We start from the raw sequence: 18,427 nt of genomic DNA on the forward strand, positions 1-18,427 counted from the left end.
GGAGCGACGGGACCTGCCGTTCCGGCGGCCGGGCAGCCAATCGATTCGTCTCCCCTAGGAAGGAGCGAGGGGAGGGTGTCCCAGAGAGAAAGCGCCGCGCGGCCTCGGCTGCCCCCGGCCCGGGACACCCAAACAGACCAAAGAGGATCCGGAGTGGAGCCCGGAGCGGATCCCGCAGGCCGCGCCCGCCGCGCACTTACCCGCGCGCCCGCTGCTGGGTCTCCGGCCGCCGCGCCCCCTGCGCTGGCGGAGTCGGAGGAGCCTGCGCTGGGCCGGCGGGGGGCGGGCGCTCGGGGAGGGCGGAGGGAGGGCCCGCCCGCCGGGACCTTTGGTCGGTCCGGGCGCCCCAGAGCCGCGGGACTGGCCGCCGGAGGCTGCGGGAGGGGCCCGGGCCAGACCTCCCAGAAGCCCCGGAGAGAGCCGCTTCCCCTCCTTCGTGTGACTCTCTGGGAGCCGAGTTGCTGACGGCCCAGCGCTCAGCCGGAGTCCCCGCGCACTTTTCGGGACTTACCCGGGAGATGTCGGGGCCTCTCGGGAAGAGTGGGCTGCGCCTGCCTTCCGCGGCCGCCTCGCCTCTTCGCTGCGCGGGACCGTGGGGTTTGAGAGCGGCGCCTTCTCGCGGGGCCGGACCCGCCACCCACAGTGGAGTGTGGACTGACACCGCGGCCTCACGGTTCAACCAGGAAAGTCCAAGGCCTGTCCAGCCTGTGGGAGCCCCTAATGCCCGTGCCTGGAGTAGTATCTGGGTGTGTGGTGCGACAGTGCCCACACTTAGGCCTGCCGCTAATCAGTGATTCATTCATGTAAACTCCACTCTAAGCTCCTTGAGGGCAAAACCAGGCGCTCTCACACACTGGGTGCTCAACGAATACTGAACGAGGGAATCTCAGCATAGCTGGTGCTCAAACATTGCTTTCTGATGAACTGACTTAAATATTAGCTCTTTTTGTAACATTAGGACCAGCTGAAACCGATTAACCATTACTTAAGTTGTTACAGCGAGGCAGAGCCAAAATCTCCCGGCCATGTGCAAGAGGGAAAGCTTTCTAATTGTGAACACCACGCGCCCCGCAGAAGGCTGCATTGGCATCACCTGGGACTGGTTAGAAATGCCAAAAACGCCTGACCCGCTCCCAGGTCCAGAAGACAGATTTAAGCTTTGCCTCTTGTCTCCTTGCCAGTTGACTGGCAATAGAGGTTTTTCTTTTCTCAAAAGCCTGTGCCACAGTTTGGTTTCTGTGTGCCTCAGGTTACGAGCCCATTGCTCAGTGACACTTTCAGTCAGTGTATCGTCTTCACTGTGCAATGCTCTCTACTAAGCTGAGAGCAAGGAGTAAGAGAAAATGAAATTTCTGCCCTGCGAGAGCTCACACAGTATGGAGTTGTGTGGCTGTCTTAAAGGCTGTTCGGGGAGGGCAGGTAGAGAAGCCCGGCAGCGCTTTCCCTTGGGCCCCGCTATGCTTTAAACATATCTCTAGATTGCAATTATCCGCCTCACTGTAAAGCCTTTCCTGACTATCCAAATTAAAAGTGCTGCCCACCCACCCACGGGAACACCTCCTAGTTACTCCTCTGCTTTATTTTTCTCTTTGCACTCACCACCATCTGATAGACTGTGTGCCTCTTACTTATTTCACGTATTATCCTCTCCTGTAAAATGTCAGCAGCATGAGGGCAGCTGGTCTGTTTTGTTCCTTATGCCCAGCACCTAGTTTAGGATTTGACACATGGTAGCTATCCAGTAAATAATTGTTGAATTAAGAAATGAGTCCTTTTGTTTGTTTCTCCACCTAGACTGTGGGGCAGTACAAATCCTTGCAGTACCCAGCGCAAAATAAGTGCACAATTAGTGGTTATTGGATGAAGAAGTGGTTCGAAATGGTCCGTGGTGGTAGGCCCCTGATTTGCTAATGTGATGAGATGTTGGACGAAAGAAAGAATCCCAGCCCTGTCAAGAGACTTTTCATGTATGCTATTGGTTCTCTATCATTATAAAATTATACGGTGATGATTCTGGCTTGTTGCCAGAGATTATTGCATCCCCACCTAGGGTACTGACCTTAAGAACATCCTCATAAACAGCATACTCATCAGGTTCCCACCCCAAAAAGCCCCAGTCCTCTATCTAGATAGTTACCACTTGTAATTCAGAGTGGGTGAACTTTTTGATGCAACAGTTACTAAGTGGCTTCAAATTCTGTCACTTTTTTTTTTGTCCTGCCTAGTCTTTTAATTAAATGCCCAAGGAAGATAGTAATAATATCAGCTGCTATTATTTATGTAGCACTTTCTGTCTACTGTCACCAAGCATGCTTCTGAGTACATTACATGCAATGATTGGCTCATTTAATCCTTACAACTATTTGGGGGTTTCAAGTTACAAATGAGGGAATTGAGGTACAAACTGGAATGCTCACACAACTGGGAAGAGACAGAGCCAAGATTTTAACCCAGGTTGTTGAGCACCATCTGAGTTTTAACCCACCATAGGGTGGACTCTCCAGAACAGAAAATAAGAAGTGCAGTAGGGGTCCCCCCACCCAAGCAGTGTAGGAGCATGGTCTGTGTTGGGAGAGAGGGATGACTTGTGTTCAAGATCTCACCTGACCCCAGTCTGCTGCTCTCCCTGTCCAATGGTGGGGGGATGAAAAGGTTCTGGCACAGCCATAACTTTTCTTAAAAAATAATTGTGCTTATTATTATTGTTAAATAGACTATTTGAAGATTTCAGATGAACATATACAACATGGAAACTTTTAGCCCAATTGGAAAAAAGTAAATAAAAAGAAAACGTGGAACTCCAATCTTCTTATTCCATATAGATATATCCCCTTTGAGGAAATGGAGGGCTATGGAAAGAAAATCTCACAGGAGATCAATTGGAGTGGTCCTAATGATGATGGTAAGCAGCATCTGCTTTCAAAAAGATTCGTTATATAAACTATGTTTCAACTTACAGAACTTCTGAAACACATCTATTGGGTGTCGTGTATTTCCTACCCTATGCCTAGATTCTTGCTGAGGAAAAATATGCAAAGGGCAGCAAAAGTCAATAAAACTCATTACCGGGATTTATTTCGTAAATGAATACACCAATAAACCAGCTCTGCATGGCTGCCATAATTGCTTCCTAGTTCCTTGAGAACCACGTTTGGAGACCTGGACGCTTTCAGATGAATAACCTCTGCAAAGGAGAGAAAAACAGACTTTGGATCCATCAGATTTGGGTAGAATCCAGCCTACCACTTACCAGCTGAGTGACTTTAGGCAAATTGTATAACTTCCCATTTAAAAATTACTTATAACATTGTCATGAGATTATATAAAGTACTCAGCCCATAGTAGCACTCAATAAAAATTAGTTTCCTTGCCTTTATTAATTACTTTTCAGCTAAAGTTGCCTTTAAATTAAGACTACATTTTTCACATATGCATAATTTTGCCTTTTACCATATTGATTGCTTCCCAGAGGAACATAGCTACTAACATAAATTAAAATAAAATTTGGCATACATTGATATATATTTTAAAACTGATTTCATTTACCTCCCTAAACCCCAAAAGTGCTTTTTAAACTGGAGACTGTATTGCCAATGCATATTACTAATTACTGCTTTAAAATAAAAAGCTTTATAGAGGGTTAAATATGGTCCAGAATTAAATCTGTTTCTCTTGGTGTCCCAACCTTCTCTTATTCAATTGCAAGGCATGGATACAGATAGGAGAAGAACTGAAATTACTTGGCAGCTAGCAAATGATCAACGAATATTGTCAAAATCAAAAGTCTCAATGCAAATATTATTGGACAAACAAGGAAATGTGAAATAATTTGCTGTCCCAATTATCAACTGCTGTATAACAAACTACCCCAAAACTTAGTGACTTGAAACAACAACCACTTTACTATATCTCACAATTTTGTAGGTTAGGGCTTTGAGCAGGGCTCAGCTGAGTGACTCTTCTGTTCCATGTGCACTGACTGGGGTCACTCAGTGGAATTTAGCTGGTGAAGGTGAATGGCCTGGTTTGGAGGGTCCTGGATAACTTCACCCATGTCTTTGCCCATTTGGGATGCTGTAATAAAATACCATAGACTGAGTGGCTTATAAACAACAGACCTTTATTTCTCACAGTTCTGGAGGCTGAGAGAGAAGTCCAAGATGAAGGCATCAGCAGATTCGATGTCTGGTGAGATACTGCTTGCTAGTTCATAGATAGTGACTTCTCAATGTGTCCTCACCTGGTGGAAGGAAAGAACAAACAAAACAAGTCCCTAAGTCTCTTATAAGGGCACTAATCCCATTGATGAGGGTTCCACCTCATGACCTAATCACATCCCAAAGGCCCCACCTCCTGAAACTATCACATTGGTGATTAAGTTTCAACATATGGCTTTGGGGGAACACAAACATTCAGACCATAGCATCTCATGTCTAGTGCACTGGCAGGGATGCCTTGAGGGTGGGACTGAACTTGAGGGTTATCAACCAGAGCCCTACATGTGGCCTCTTCATCATGGTGGTTTTTGGGAAGTCAGGCTTCTTATAGTGGAGGCTCAGGGCTCCAAAAGCAAATGTTCAAGAAAAAGAAACAAGGCAGAAGCTAGAAGTCTTATGACATAATCTCTGAACACCCAGAACATAATTTCCACAACAAGCCTAGATTCAAAGATAGGGGTGGTATACTCTACCTCTCAATGGGAGAAACAGCAAAGAATTTCCAGACATCTTCTATCTGCCGCCCTTGTTTTCATGAAAGAAAGTGGCATTACAGGATAGGCGCAGTGGCTTCTGTCTGTATTCCCAACACTTTGAGAGGCTGAGGTGGATAGATCAGTTGAGCCCAGGAGTTAGAGAGCAGCCTGGCCAACATGGTGAAACCCCATCTGTACTAAAAATGCAAAAAATTAGCCAGTGTGATGGTGCATACCTGTAGTCCCAGCTACTCGGGAGGCTGATGCAGGAGAATCACCTGAGCCTGGGAAGTTGAGGCTGCAGTGAGCTGTGATCGTGCCACTGTACTCCAGCCTGGGTGACAGAAACTGTGTGTCAAAAAAAAAAAAAAAAAAAAAAAGCCATAAAAGAAAGTGGCATTACATTACATAAACAAAGTTAGTAAAAACTTCTGTATTGTTTGTCCATTGTTCATGGAGAAACATACGTTATTATCAGCATTAAGGAAATTTGTGATGAAGGCCAGTAGTCAGCCACCAGATGTCCAATTTACAGAAATATTCAAAATAATATGATCCAGAGATCATACAAACTTTTTTCATCTGATTATCATTATTTTTAAATATTGTCCAGTATCCAAGTGAGCTATACCCAGCATAGAGAAGTAAAGCCCATGCACCTAACATCTTTTTAACAAATATTTATTAGTGACCTAGTAGGTGCTGGGTGCCATATTAGGTACTGAGGATATACGGTGACCAACGAGAATGTGCTTCATGCCCTCCAGGTCTGTGGGCTTTGTAGTATAGCGGGAAAGGCAGACAGATAAACAATAAGGATAGAGGATGAGAAGTACAATGATCAGCTGTCCTTGTTAGGGTAAGCTAACTGCTAAAATGAAGTCCCAAATTATAATGGCTCAAATACAATAGTAGCTTATTTCCTACTCGGTAAACAGTCTGACTAAGGTACTTCTAGGTTTTGGGTGGGGTGGGTGGGGAGGAAGAATCACAGTCCTTATTCCTTCAGGAATCAGGCTGGGGGAGGCTCAGCTCCAGGTTGCTGAGGTTGCCCTGAGCATGGACACCTCGGGCAGATAGATAAGGAAAGAACCCGGAGACTCCCTCATGGGAGATTTTTATGGGAGTGGCACTTTCGGGTACAGGATGCATTCCAACACTCCCAGTGGATGCCTGAAATGGAGGATGGCACCAAACCCAGCCAGGATCAACTGGAACACGTTTCTGTTCATGTCTTCCACCACAAATTCAATGCCTTTTTCATCTTAAGTAAGCACTTACATCACATAGTGGCCATAACATTTGCAGTTTGAGGTGAGATAGCAAAACTAGCACAAATTTCTTTTCTCATCTTTAGTTTCACAGAGAGATTTGGTTCTTGAAATAGATCTTAGCAACTTCAGCATACAATTTTTTTCTTTCCATATTGAGAACTTTCACTTTTTCACTTTACAGCTTCTCTTTGGAATATCCCAATTGCCCGCATCATTACTATTGCACAGAGCGGCCATTACTAGATAAAATAAGGGTGATCCAACTCAAACACTGCAATGTCATGACAGCCAATCTGATAACCTAGATGGCCACAAAGTGACCAGCAGGCAGGCGTGTAGACAGCATGGATATGCTGGACAAGGGATGATTTGTGTCATTGGAGAGGACAGGGCAAGACAGCATGAGATTTCATCATGCTACTCAGAATAGCACAAATGTAAAACTTATGAATTGCTTATTTCTGGAAATTTCCATTTAATATTTTTGGATGGAGACTGATAGTGGGTAACTGAAACCACAAAAAGTGAAACTGCAGATAAGAGGAGCCTACTGTACCTTCCGTTGGCCAGAAATCAGTCACAGAGTCTCTCCTAATTGCAAGACAGGCTGGAAAATGTAGTCTTTGTGCTCCGGAAAAAAAGGAACTGGGTTTCAAGAGCAGTGGCCGACTCAGCTTTGTACAAAATAATTTTAGAGGGCAAATAGGTGATGGCCAAGCCCAGAGCTTTTGTAAAGAATCCCAACTAGGGTAAACCAGACAGCTGAACTGATTTAAATAACATATTTTGGGATTGTATAATACATTCTGTTTTTTAAAACGAGCCTTTCTTAATCTTACACCTGATTCCGAGAGTTATCTAAGAATACAGGGAGAGACTGGTGATAGAGTGGGTGTGGTTGATGTTTTCATCTATAACAATTTATTACTGATACAACTTCTTAGCTGAGTTATAATTAGAGGGGGAGTATGGGAATTGTATACACATTTGTTGTTTGGTAAGGTCCTTAAAAAGACTAATTGCAATGGAAAAAGCAATTTGGCAAGGAAAATTATCCTGGCATCTGACTCAATCTTGACTGATTGCTAAAAGCACCAGTGTAATAAGTGTGTTTGGTCTGAATGATGGAAAAGAAAACAACCCTGCAAGTAGAGCTTCTGTCACCTTAGGCACCTGTGATATCATGAAAGCTTTCGTTTCAAACTGTTGGTAGAAATGGAATTTTTTCCTAATACTATATGTTGAAACCTTCAAGCTTCTTTTTTTCTCCCCCAAAGAACTGTACCTGTCATTTCATTCTGAGGCTCCATCTCTGTAAGGAGTCTAGACATCCAGTGGGAATGAGCACACAGGGACTTCAGAAATCAAGTCAGCTTGCTTTCTGCAAGTAAATCCATCTTCTTTTGCTAACTTTCTTATATTAAAAAACAATAAAAAATCAACACCACCCCAAACCAAGCAAATCCCAGTGTCAGTGTGGGCAGCCAACTAAGACATGGCTGTTTGATGATTTTGGAGTTGGTGCAAATGCTACGTTTGAGTTCCAACTCTGCCTCTTACTTGCTGTCACCACTATTCCAAACCTCCACTTCCTTATCTGGAAAGTGGGAATAATCACGCCTAGCTCATTGAGTTACTGTGATTAGATATACCAGCAGATACTTGATAAATGGTAGCTATGATTATTAGTTTCTGATTCCCTGGAATTCCATTCCATTTTACAAATACTGTTGAGTGCCTACTGTGTACCTGAATAAATCTGGATTCCTGCCTTTAAGAAGCTTACAACCACTAGAGGAGTGACGTGCTGAAAAAGCTTTAAAAGGTCCCAGCAATTCTGACGGGAGAGGGAGTTTTGGGGAAACATACCAAAGAAAGACCAGCCTTTGATTAGGGCCTCACAGAGAAGGCTGAGCAAGCATGCTTCAAAGTTCCCCAAATCCATTTCTCACCTCTCCTTCCTCACCAAAAAGCCTGGCCCCGGGTAATGCTGGACCTCCTCTCTAGGAATGATTAGCCTTACATTCTAGAATTAGAAATAGACTTGAGGTATAAATAGCCCCTAGAGAAGTCACAGTGCAATAAACAATCCCATTAAGTTTTAAATGTCGATACGGATCCTTTCTTGTCGAAAATAGACAAAAAGTTTACAAAAAGAAAATTAATATGAAATTATTCCACAACTTTGCTATTTTTAGCTTAGTTAGAACAATGGGCACTGTTAAATTGTTTAGCCTAAAGCTCCCTCCTTAGTATTTCAAGTTCAGCCTAAAGGTTGCTCCGGGTATAGTGAACTGTAACCTCACTGGATGTGTTAGGTTACAGTTCAGCCAATCACAGGGCCAACTGCTCAACCCAATGTTGAAATAAGGCAGATGTGGAGCCGTGCCCAAACCAACTGTTTCTGAACGTCACTCCCCTTTTCTGTACGTCACTGCCCTTTTTCTGTCCTTCAATGTTATCCAGACGTGTGGCAGCCCCAGAGTTGCTCTGAACCTATTCTGGTTCTGGGAGCTGCCTGAGGCAAGAATCATTCTTTGCTCAATTAAACTCTGTTAAAGTTCATTTATCTAAAGTTTTTCTTTTAATAGCACCAAGTTAGATATCTATAATACCCACATTTTTTGGATTGCTTATTTTTGTCCAGCATGATCATTTATATACATCATTTCATTGGATCTTTTTACAACTCTATAAATTATTATTGTCCCTATTTTACAGATGGCAAAAACTGAATCCTAGAGAGGCAGCCTATAAATCTGGCACAATATATATGAGGATTTGAACTCAGATCTGAGTTCCACGCCCTAACTTTTGATTACTGCCTAATGGGTAAATCTGGGGAAGACGTCAAACATTTAAACATAAACCTCAAAGTCCATATTTTTACCTTTAGGTAAATTAATTTTCATTCACTGAAAACAGATTATTTCTTCTGTTCTTAAATGTTCTCTAGGTTAGTGACTCCTAAAACAACTCCTGTAGTTCAGTCTAGTGATTTCTATGGCCATGATATTAAATTACATTATTTGTGTGTGTGTGTGTGTGTGTGTGTGTGTGTGGTGTGTATGTTTGCCTGTTTTCACAGTCAACCTATACTCATTCATTTTGCTTTTAATAAAATCCAGACCCTGCACAACACTTTATTTATTTATTTATTAATTCATTATACTTTAAGTTCTGGGGTACATGTGCAGATGTGCAGGTTTGTTACACAGGTATACATGTGTCATGGTGGTGTGCTGCACCCATCACCCCATCATCTACATTAGGCATTTCTCCTAATGCTATCTCTCCCCTAGACTCACACCCACTGACAGGTCCCAGTGTGTGACGTTGCCCTCCCTGTGTCCATGTGTTCTCATTGTTCAACTCCCACTCATGAGTGAGAACATGTGGTGTTTGGTTTTCTGTTCTTGTGTTAGTTTGCTGAGAATGATGGTTTCCAGCTTCATCCATGTCCCCACAAAGGACATGAACTCACCCTTTTTTATGGCTACATAGTATTCCATGGTGTATATGTGCCACATTTTCTTTACCCAGTCTATCATTGATGGGCATTTGGGTTGGTTCCAAGTCTTTGCTATTGTGAACAGTGCCACAGTAAACATACGTGTGCATGTGTCCTTATGGTAGAATGATTTATAATCCTTTGGGTATATACCCAGTAATGGGATTGCTGAGTCAAATGGTATTTCTAGTTCTAGATCCTTGAGGAATTGCCACACTGTCTTCCACAACGGTTGACCTAATTTACACTCCCACCAACAGTGTAAAAGCATTCCTGTTTCTCCACATCCTCTCCAGCATCTGTTGTTTCCTGATTTTTTAATGATCGCCATTCAAATGGGCATGAGATGTTATTTTTAACATTTAAAAAATTATTATGGGCCAGGCACAGTGGCTTACACCTGTCATCCCAGCACCTTGGGAGGCCAAGGCGGGGTGATCACCTGAGGTCAGGGGTTCAAGACCAGCCTGACCAACATCGTGAAACCCTGTCTCTACTAAAAATACAAAAATTAGCCAGGCGTGGTGGTGGGCACCTATAATCCCAGCTACTCAGGAGGCTGAGGCAGAAGTATCGCTTGAACCTGGGAGGCAGAGGTTGCAGTGAGCCAAGATTGCACCACTGCACTCCGGCCTGGGTGACAAAGTTAGACTCCATCTCAACAAAAAATATTATTATGAAATATTTGTCTCATATAAGGGTATATAAGAATAACATAATGAGCACATGTACCCACTACCCAGTTAAAAAATGAAACTATCAATAGAAGTTTCTGTATATGCATGCCCAGTCTCATTCTCCTCCCTCCCCCGCCATCACTGCAAAAGAAAACCTCTATCTAGAATTTTTACATTATTTTTATGAATTCTAGAAGTCTGTTTTTCTAAAAAAGTGAGAAGAGTTGGGTAGCATGGCTTTGGCTGAATTTTCAAAGGAAAATGGAGTTGTAGAACCTTTTTTTTTTGTTTCTACTGAAGTTTTTGTCATTTCTTACAAACTTGTTACAAACCAGTCATTGTAGGGCTAAGAAATCTGGGATAAAGTTAAATTAAAAATTTTGTATTTTCCAAAATTCTGCAGAAAAAGACATTTTCTTACATCACAGCTTAGAGGCCAATTTCCCCTTTTATATCTTGTCTAATAACTCTCCATTATTAGAAAGTGCAGAAAAAATGCTTTTGATGGCTCTCGGGCATGTTTGTGTAATACTTTATTAAGTGCCATCTGCCTTTGCTTTATTAACGTTTTATTAAGGGCCATCTGGTTGTTGCTACCGATCATATAGACTCTGAAATGAATCCGTTCTCACCCATTAATAAATTATCAAGTTTCATCATTAGCAAAGAAATTAAACTGAGCAGAACAAAGAGCAGAGGGGCAGGACACCCATGTCCCAAGGCTGCCCCCAGCTGGTTTTGTGGTCAGCACAGTCCCTCTACTTCTCTGATCCCCTGTGTTTCATCTGAAAATTAAAGGTTAAACCCGGTCTCTGAGGTTACTCAAACTTTAAAATTTGGAGTAAAAAACTCAACTGCAGTGCGTGGACCAAAAACTCTGGTGTGCAGGGGAGAGGATTCTGCTTAGGACAACAGAGAAACACCTGCTGGGCTGTGCCTGGAGGTAATAGAAGAATGGTAAGATTTAGCATAGGGGGAGAGGGAATAGCATTAAGGGGAGCCAGGTGAAATGCCATGTAAGGTGTAGGGGAGGGAAGGGAACTGAGATTGTAAAGATCAGCTGAGACCAGACTGGGGAACAGCCTTGCATGTCAACGGGGAGGTGTCATTTAGATCTTTTATCTACACCATTTTCCCCCTTCTTGCCCTAAGCTCTCTTTAGTCCTTGGGACCCCATTCAAATGGGCCTAGCCAAATGGATTGGTATCTCCAGTAAGTTAAGTGTTACCCTCAAAGTAGAGGTTCCCAAGTGGTACAGCACACAAGTGATAAGTGGAACTAGAGACTGAGGTCGTCAACTGTTGAAACGTCAGCCTCTAGCTGGTTGCTGAATGAACACTTTTATTTTCTATGTGTGCCATGCTATGACAAAGATTGGGAGCACCACCTTAAAGCAATCTGGTTCACCAAATTAATTTGCTTATGAAATGGCTTTCATCAGCAGTTCCAGCAGAAACAGCATTTATATTACATTGTATTATATTGTTTTATTCTATCATATTGTGTTAGTTAAGTGAATGAGTGAAGATAAAGAGAGAAAATTCACTCAACACATTCATTGAGCCCCTGGTATGTGCTTGGCACTGTCCTAGGCACTGGAGATACAGCCGGGAACAACAGACACAAACAGACTTAAGTGACTGCTGTCATAGAGCTCATGCTCTAATGGGCAAAAAATATACTTCTTGTTCCTGGTACAACCTGAAAGGGACCTGGAAGTCGTTGCTCTATCCTAACAAGTTAAAAAGCTGAACAAACTCAAAGTCAACAACTCTTCTTAGAATTGTCAGAGAAACGAGATCACAAGAAAAACCATTGTCTTGGAGAGACAGACATAGATTCAGAGACTCACAACTTACCAGAGCAGAAACCACAGGAACCATTGCTTGCATGGGAAGCCCTGAACTGTAACTGATGAACTGCTGGAAGCTCAGGGTGGACAAGTCTGAGAGTTAGAAACTCTCTACACTTCTGTGAGTTTTACCTCTAGGAGCTCTAACCAGGTTCTCACAGGGAATATCAGAAAAACTCCCCTCATTCTTGCAGCGGGAGGCGGGGAACGTAGCCATTTTGAAACATGCCAGAGCATTCTGTTCTTAACGAGGCCTGTCTTCAAGAGAAACTGTTTCACCAAAGCCTAAACGACTGGGGTTTTATCAGAGCCTAACTCAACTCCAGTCCCCTCTAGCCATTCTGCCCCACACAATGGGGGGAGGGAACTAAGTTTCACAGCCCAGGACATAGGCTCACTAAAGACTGATTAGTAGGACTATAGAACGCCTCCCCCAGCCCTATACCTCTCCACCACATCACTAAAAGCTTATTTTCCACAGTTCCTCTTTCTCAGTACATCATGTTCAGCTTTCAACAAAAAATTGCGAGGCATGCTGAAAAGTAAAAAACAAAACAAAACAAAAACACACGCACGCAATTTGAAAAGACAAAGCAAGCGTCAGCACCAGACACAGATATGGCAGGGATGTTGAAATTATCAGCCCAGGAATTTAAAATTCACTATAATTAATATGGGAAAAGTAGACAACATGCAAGAACAGATGGATAATTTTGGCATAATAAAATAGATTTGGTCTATGTCCCTGGTTCCTGGCACAGAGCTCCTAAAACCCTTGGAACTCCTGCACGGTAAGTTTGTTTTTGGTGTTTAATGACATGGCTCTTGGCTGAGGGTCCATAGATGACTTCAGAATGGGACTTGTCCCAGAAAGACCAAACCATGTGATTAGAGGGTTGGAACTTTCAGCCCTACACCCAAGCCCCAGGGAGGGAAAAGGGGCTGGAGATTGAATTCAATCACCAATGGCTGACGATTTAATCAACCATGCCTACATCATGGAACCTCCATAAACACTCCTAAATGATGAGGTTCACAGAGCTTCCACATTGGTGAACACATTGAGGTACTGGGTGTGCCTGGAGAGGACAGGAAGCTTTGTCTTCCTCCCTCCACCCATATCTTGCCCTATGCATCTCTTTTGTTTGACTGTTCCTGAGTTGTATCCTTTATGATAAACTGTTAATAGTAAGTATAGCCTTTCCTGAGTTCTGTGAGTCATTCCAGAGAATTATTGAACCTGAGGAGAAAGTTGTGAGAATCGCCACATTTGCAGCCCGGTTACACAGAAGTGTGGGTTACTTGGAAACCTGATACTTGCAACTTGTAAGACTCAGCTCTTCACCTGTGGGGTCTATGCTAACTCTGGGAGTTGATTTCAGAATGGGATTGGATTGTCGAACGCCCAGCTGGTGTCAGAGAATTGCAGAATCAGAGAACTGGTTGGTGCCAGAAAACACCCCAGAAAGAACCTAAGAGTAATACAAGCAGAGAGATGAGAATTCTATGAAAGAACCAAAAAATGCTAGAGATCAAAAATACTGTAACAGAAATAAAGAATGCCTTTGATGGGCTCATTCGTAGACTGGACACCACTGAGAAAAGAAGAAATCCTCTGAGCTTGAGTATATATCAATAGAAACTTCAAAACCAAAAAGCAAAAAGAAAAAAGGCTGAAAAAAAAAAAGAACTGAATATTCCCAAACTGAGACAACTGCAAAAGGTGTAACATTAGCATAATGGAAATATAAGAAGAGAGAGAACCAGAAGCAATATTTAGAGCAACAATGACAGAATTTCCCCAAATTAATATCAGACAGCAAACCACAGACCCAGGAATATCAGAGAACACCAAGCAGGATAAATGACAAAAAAACTAAAGCTAGGCGTATCGTATTGAAACTTCAGAAAGCCGAAGATAAAGAAAACATCTTGAAAAAAACAAATATAAGGCATGTCAGGTAACTGTAAATGCTAAAAGGAACAAAATAAAGAAAAGGCCAAAGAGTTACATGGGGCAACTTTTGGAATTTTTGATATAATGGTCAAGGAAAGCCTCCCTGGAAAGGAGACCTTTCAGTCAGATTATTATGAGCTCTTGAATTTGTGGTGGACACATTCATGTTTTTGTTTATTTAGAGTCAGCAGAAACAGCATTTATATTACATCGTATTATATTGTTTTATTCTATCATATTGTGTTATGTTAGTTAAGTGAATGAGTGAAGATAAAGAGAGAAAATTCACTCAACACATTCATTGAGCCCCTAATATGTGCTTGGCACCGTCTGAAATAGGTCCTTTGGTGCAGTAGAAGGAATGTAACCAGGCTTGCATCCTGGTTCTGCCACTTACTGGCTGTGTGACCTTGAGCAAGTTGCCTGAGTTTTTGGGCCTCTATTCTACTTCTACAGATTGTACCGCTAGTTGGTATTTATAGGTTACAGAAGGGTACCCCAGAGAGCTTGGAAAGGAGTGTCAAGACTGTCCTGGGAGGGCTTACTTGGATGCTCCACACTCACTTGATGTGAAAAGGTCCCAGATGCCTGCAAAACTGCTCCCGTACCTGCCTGGCTGCAGGAACATTTCTAAAGAAAGGAAAGGCCAAGAGGAAGGGAGGCAAGGGACACCTAAGAAGAATCTCTAAGTCTTGTCCTAGTCAATCCTGTTCCAGCTCCACTGGAGAGCCTGAGAGCATCCCTGACGTGAATGGAGGTCGTGGCCTGGCTATTATCATCCCATTTGAAAAACTTCACCTGATGCAGTCCCCTTGTCTTCAGTTCATGTGCAACAGCCCCTTGTTCATGAGGGCTGCCGGCAGAAATAGAATGAGCTGGTGACACGAGCTTTGGGTATCCCACGCCTGGGATGGGAATTCTCCCATTGCTCCTAAATACAGAATCCCAAGTCCTTGCATCCTCTGGCCGCTGCCCACCTCTCCCTTCACTCTGTGAGGAAGGTGCCTTGCTGGCCCATCCTCAGTTCCTCAGAAGTGCTGAGTGCCTTCCATAGGGGCTGAATCCACAGGGACCATTTCTGTTCCCAACTCTTCATGTGGCTGCCTCTTGCTTAGCTTCACATCTCAGCTTAAACTTCTCTTTCTCTGGCCAGCATTCTTTGACCCACAGGTTTAAGGTCTCATTTATTTATTCTCATAGCTTTCCTCATAGTAATTTTCTTAATTGTAATTAATGAACTGATTGTGTGTTTGTTTACTGTCTGTTTTATGTAGGCTCCATAAAGGGTAGAGTCATGCCTATCTTTGCTCACTGCTGTGTCCTCAGTGTCTCACACAATGTCTAGCACAGAGTCGGCACTCCACAGATATCTGTTGAATGCATAAATAAAGAATGAACAGTCAACTGTGGCTGTGGGTTAGAGTTAACTTTTGGTTCAGTCATTGGCATAGTACCTGGCATGCATTTGGTGCCTAATAAATGGTAGCTGTTGATTTCATGGGCATATATCTTGTCAGATTCTAGTAGTTTCCATGACTAACTTGGTTTTATATCTTTGCAAAGACAGTTGGGATTATAGGAATGGATGTCCATGTAGTTCAGTAATATTTCAGAAATCTACTTGTAGAACTTAGAAAGGTATTTCTTTCTGACTGGTTGCCCGGTTGCCTCTTCCTCTGTGCGCTAATACATCTTTTATTTATAAAAGAGGCTGTTCAATGAGACTTGATCTTAATAGATAAAGAATCTAATTGCTATGGACTTGGCAATTACAGCCAATGAGACACCCCATAGCATTCAAGGACCTATGGGGTTGGGGTGAGGTAGATGTAGTAGTTGCTGATTATAGACAATGGGAATTGCATTGTTACAGAATACCATGCTCTTAACCCAAGGTGGGCTTTGCAAGCCAAAACTCAAAAACAGGTAAACTTGTTCTTCTCACCTCCATCCCTGAAAAGTCTGTCTTTGTTCTCCTGGAAACTCGTCAGTGACAATAAAAAAATTTTTTTTCCATCTCCTTTTCTTTATAAACTCAATTCCATTAGGCACTTTAAGCCCTTGTATGTAATCCAATTCAGTGTTTGCTCTTACATGGCTGTTTAAATCATTTGGGCCCTAATTCTGTTCTATGATTTAGACATCTCAAGTTATATATATCATCATTTGAAACACATTGAGAAACATTACTTCATAGCTTAGGATAAAGCACTATTATTATTTTTATATTTTAGTGCAAATCATAAAACCAAATATTTGTAGCCTTCGTTTTAGTATGGTTTATGACTAATTCATTTTAATTATATTCCTATTTGATGGCAATTCATATTCTTCCATCTACCAATTTGATATCAGTTCTTATTTTTGTATGTTTTATGGAGACTCTCAGCTTCAGATATATTATGCAGATCTAATGAATTTTTAAGGCTAATTAAGAGTCACAGTCATGTTGTAACTTGTCAGTATAGCTCCCTCTCTCCCCCACCTTTCTAAGAGCCTGTGTCTTCTAAAATAGTGATGGCATGGCCTCTTAGGTTTTGTCAAGTGAGGGAGCTTAAATATATCTATGAACACATCCCCTGATAGAATTCTCTCTAGGATCTGGTGCTTTCCTTCTGCCTTAGCGTTAACTCCATTTGTCTGCTGTGGAAAGTTCTTGACCCCTCCTTCCTGAGGTTACCAGAAAGCTCAAATGCTGCAACCACATCTTTCCTAGTTCCCAGCACAACCACATCCTTGCTTTTTCACAATTTCCAATTTCTTTTAAATTTTCCTGTGTTTACATAGAGGTGTGTCTCTTAGATGCACAAATGTCTTTTGAAGGTATGTGAAATCTAGAATATAAAAACATTTACCCTGCTTCCTTTAGGAGGAGAAAATGTTGTCTTTCTGAGAGACTCCTGTATCAGCACAGTCTGAGCGATGAGGGACTCCCAGGCCCTGCTCATCCTCCAACTCCTTCCTAACTCCATCATGGCTGCTCCAAAGAAGTCATGTCTTTCCACGTCATTTCTTGTTGGCATCACTCATTTGCTCCTTAACACGAACAGTATCATATTCACTTTATTGGTCTGTCTTCCCTCTCCCTCCCTCCCTCCCTCCCTCCCTTCCTCCCTCCCTTCCTTCCTTCCTGTCCATCTTTCACCTTAAGCCCTCGAAGAAGGCCCAGTACCTCCCAAAATACTTCATGCTTTTCCCACAACTTCAATTTTGTGCCACGTCTGGCTTTAAGATCCTGGGTCTGCAAACTTACTCATGCTTACCAACTCCTTCCTTTTTTAAAAAAAATTTTTTTAATTATTTATTTATTTATTTAAGATGGAGTCTCGCTCTGTCACCCAGGCTTGAGTGTGGTGGTACGATCTCTGCTCACTGCAACCTCTGCCTCCCAGGTTCAAGCAATTCTCCTGCCTCAGCTTCCTGAGTAGCTGGGATTACAGGCGCATGCCACCACGCCTGGCTAATTTTTGTATTTTTAGTAGAGACGGGGTTTCACCATGTTGGTCAGGCTGGTCTTGAACTCCTGACCTCATGATTCGCTCAACTCGGCCTCCCAAAGGGCTGGGATTACAGGTGTGAGCCACTGCACCCGGCCATAACACTTTCCTTTCTTTAGAGCTGATGCAGATGTGAAACCCAGCCCCTGTCTTTCATTTACACAAATACTACCCACACAAGGCATGAGTGTATGGGGGATGTTTCTGAATGCTGGGGGAAATGGAGTTTGCAGGGAAGCAAAACAAGCAACTAAATAATGCATAATAGGTGGCCCTGGGATTTTGCCATCTCTGTGGTTTGTCTTCTGGTGATCCATACCTTTGGGGTGTCATATTTCACCCGCAGTGTTTCATCAAATTAAGTTTCCCAACAAAAACAGTTCCTTTCCCAAGAGGAATTCCAATACCAAGCCTCTTGGTACATTTTTCTCATGCTGTTACAAAATATTATATGGACACATTATCTTCTGAACTCTATCGTAAGTCTAGGAAAGCAAAGACCTTCTTTCAGATTTCTTAGTAACTCAGGAAACAGGAAGGTGATGGATGTTGATCATTTGCTATGTCCAGCACACTGCTAGTTAATTTTTTGATATATGTTATTTTATTAATTTCTGTACTATAAAATCAGTGTGATGATATCCGTTTAATTAGGAAGCTAAAGCTCAGAGATGTTAACTAATTTGCCTAAAAATCATATCGCTTGGAATGCAAAATCAACACAAACGTGTGAAGTGACAGGATTTGAGGATCCTTCAAGCTTGCAAAGAGCTGCTGGGGACGCCTTGAGGTTGCTGTCCTCCTTCCCTACCTGCCTGCCCCAAGCAGCCTCTCAGAATCTCTGCTAAGGGCCAGCACGGTGGCTCACGCCTGTAATCGCAGCACTTTAGGAGGTGGGAGGCTGAAGCTGGGCGGATTGCTCGAGGTCAGGAGTTTGAGACCAGCCTGGCCAACATGGTGAAACCC

General features: G+C 42.7%; 2 protein-coding genes across 4 annotated transcripts in view; both read right to left on the bottom strand.

Annotated features, from left to right (window-relative positions):
* The window catches only part of GSDME (gasdermin E), a 59,826-nt gene extending 58,777 nt beyond the window's left edge, over positions 1-1,049 (bottom strand). The window contains exon 1 of one of the 2 annotated variants that reach the window (XM_003807928.5): positions 512-1,049. The gene's annotated coding sequence lies outside the window, so the exon portion shown is untranslated. Of the gene's footprint in view, positions 1-200; positions 439-511 lie in introns of those variants that run through there. The other variant, XM_003807927.5, reaches the window with a different exon arrangement.
* Positions 1,050-3,066: 2,017 nt separating this feature from the next.
* Positions 3,067-18,427, bottom strand: part of LOC134730667 (endogenous retrovirus group 3 member 1 Env polyprotein-like) — a 33,245-nt gene continuing 17,884 nt past the window's right edge. Inside the window, exons 1-4 of one of the 2 annotated variants that reach the window (XR_010112573.1) lie at positions 4,930-5,673; positions 4,691-4,818; positions 4,119-4,240; positions 3,067-3,184 (exon numbers count right to left, since the gene is read on the bottom strand). The gene's annotated coding sequence lies outside the window, so the exon portion shown is untranslated. Of the gene's footprint in view, positions 3,185-4,118; positions 4,241-4,690; positions 4,891-4,929; positions 5,674-18,427 lie in introns of those variants that run through there. The other variant, XM_063605653.1, reaches the window with a different exon arrangement.

The sequence above is a fragment of the Pan paniscus genome, chromosome 6 (assembly GCF_029289425.2).
Source record: "Pan paniscus chromosome 6, NHGRI_mPanPan1-v2.0_pri, whole genome shotgun sequence".
Taxonomy (NCBI): domain Eukaryota; kingdom Metazoa; phylum Chordata; class Mammalia; order Primates; family Hominidae; genus Pan; species Pan paniscus.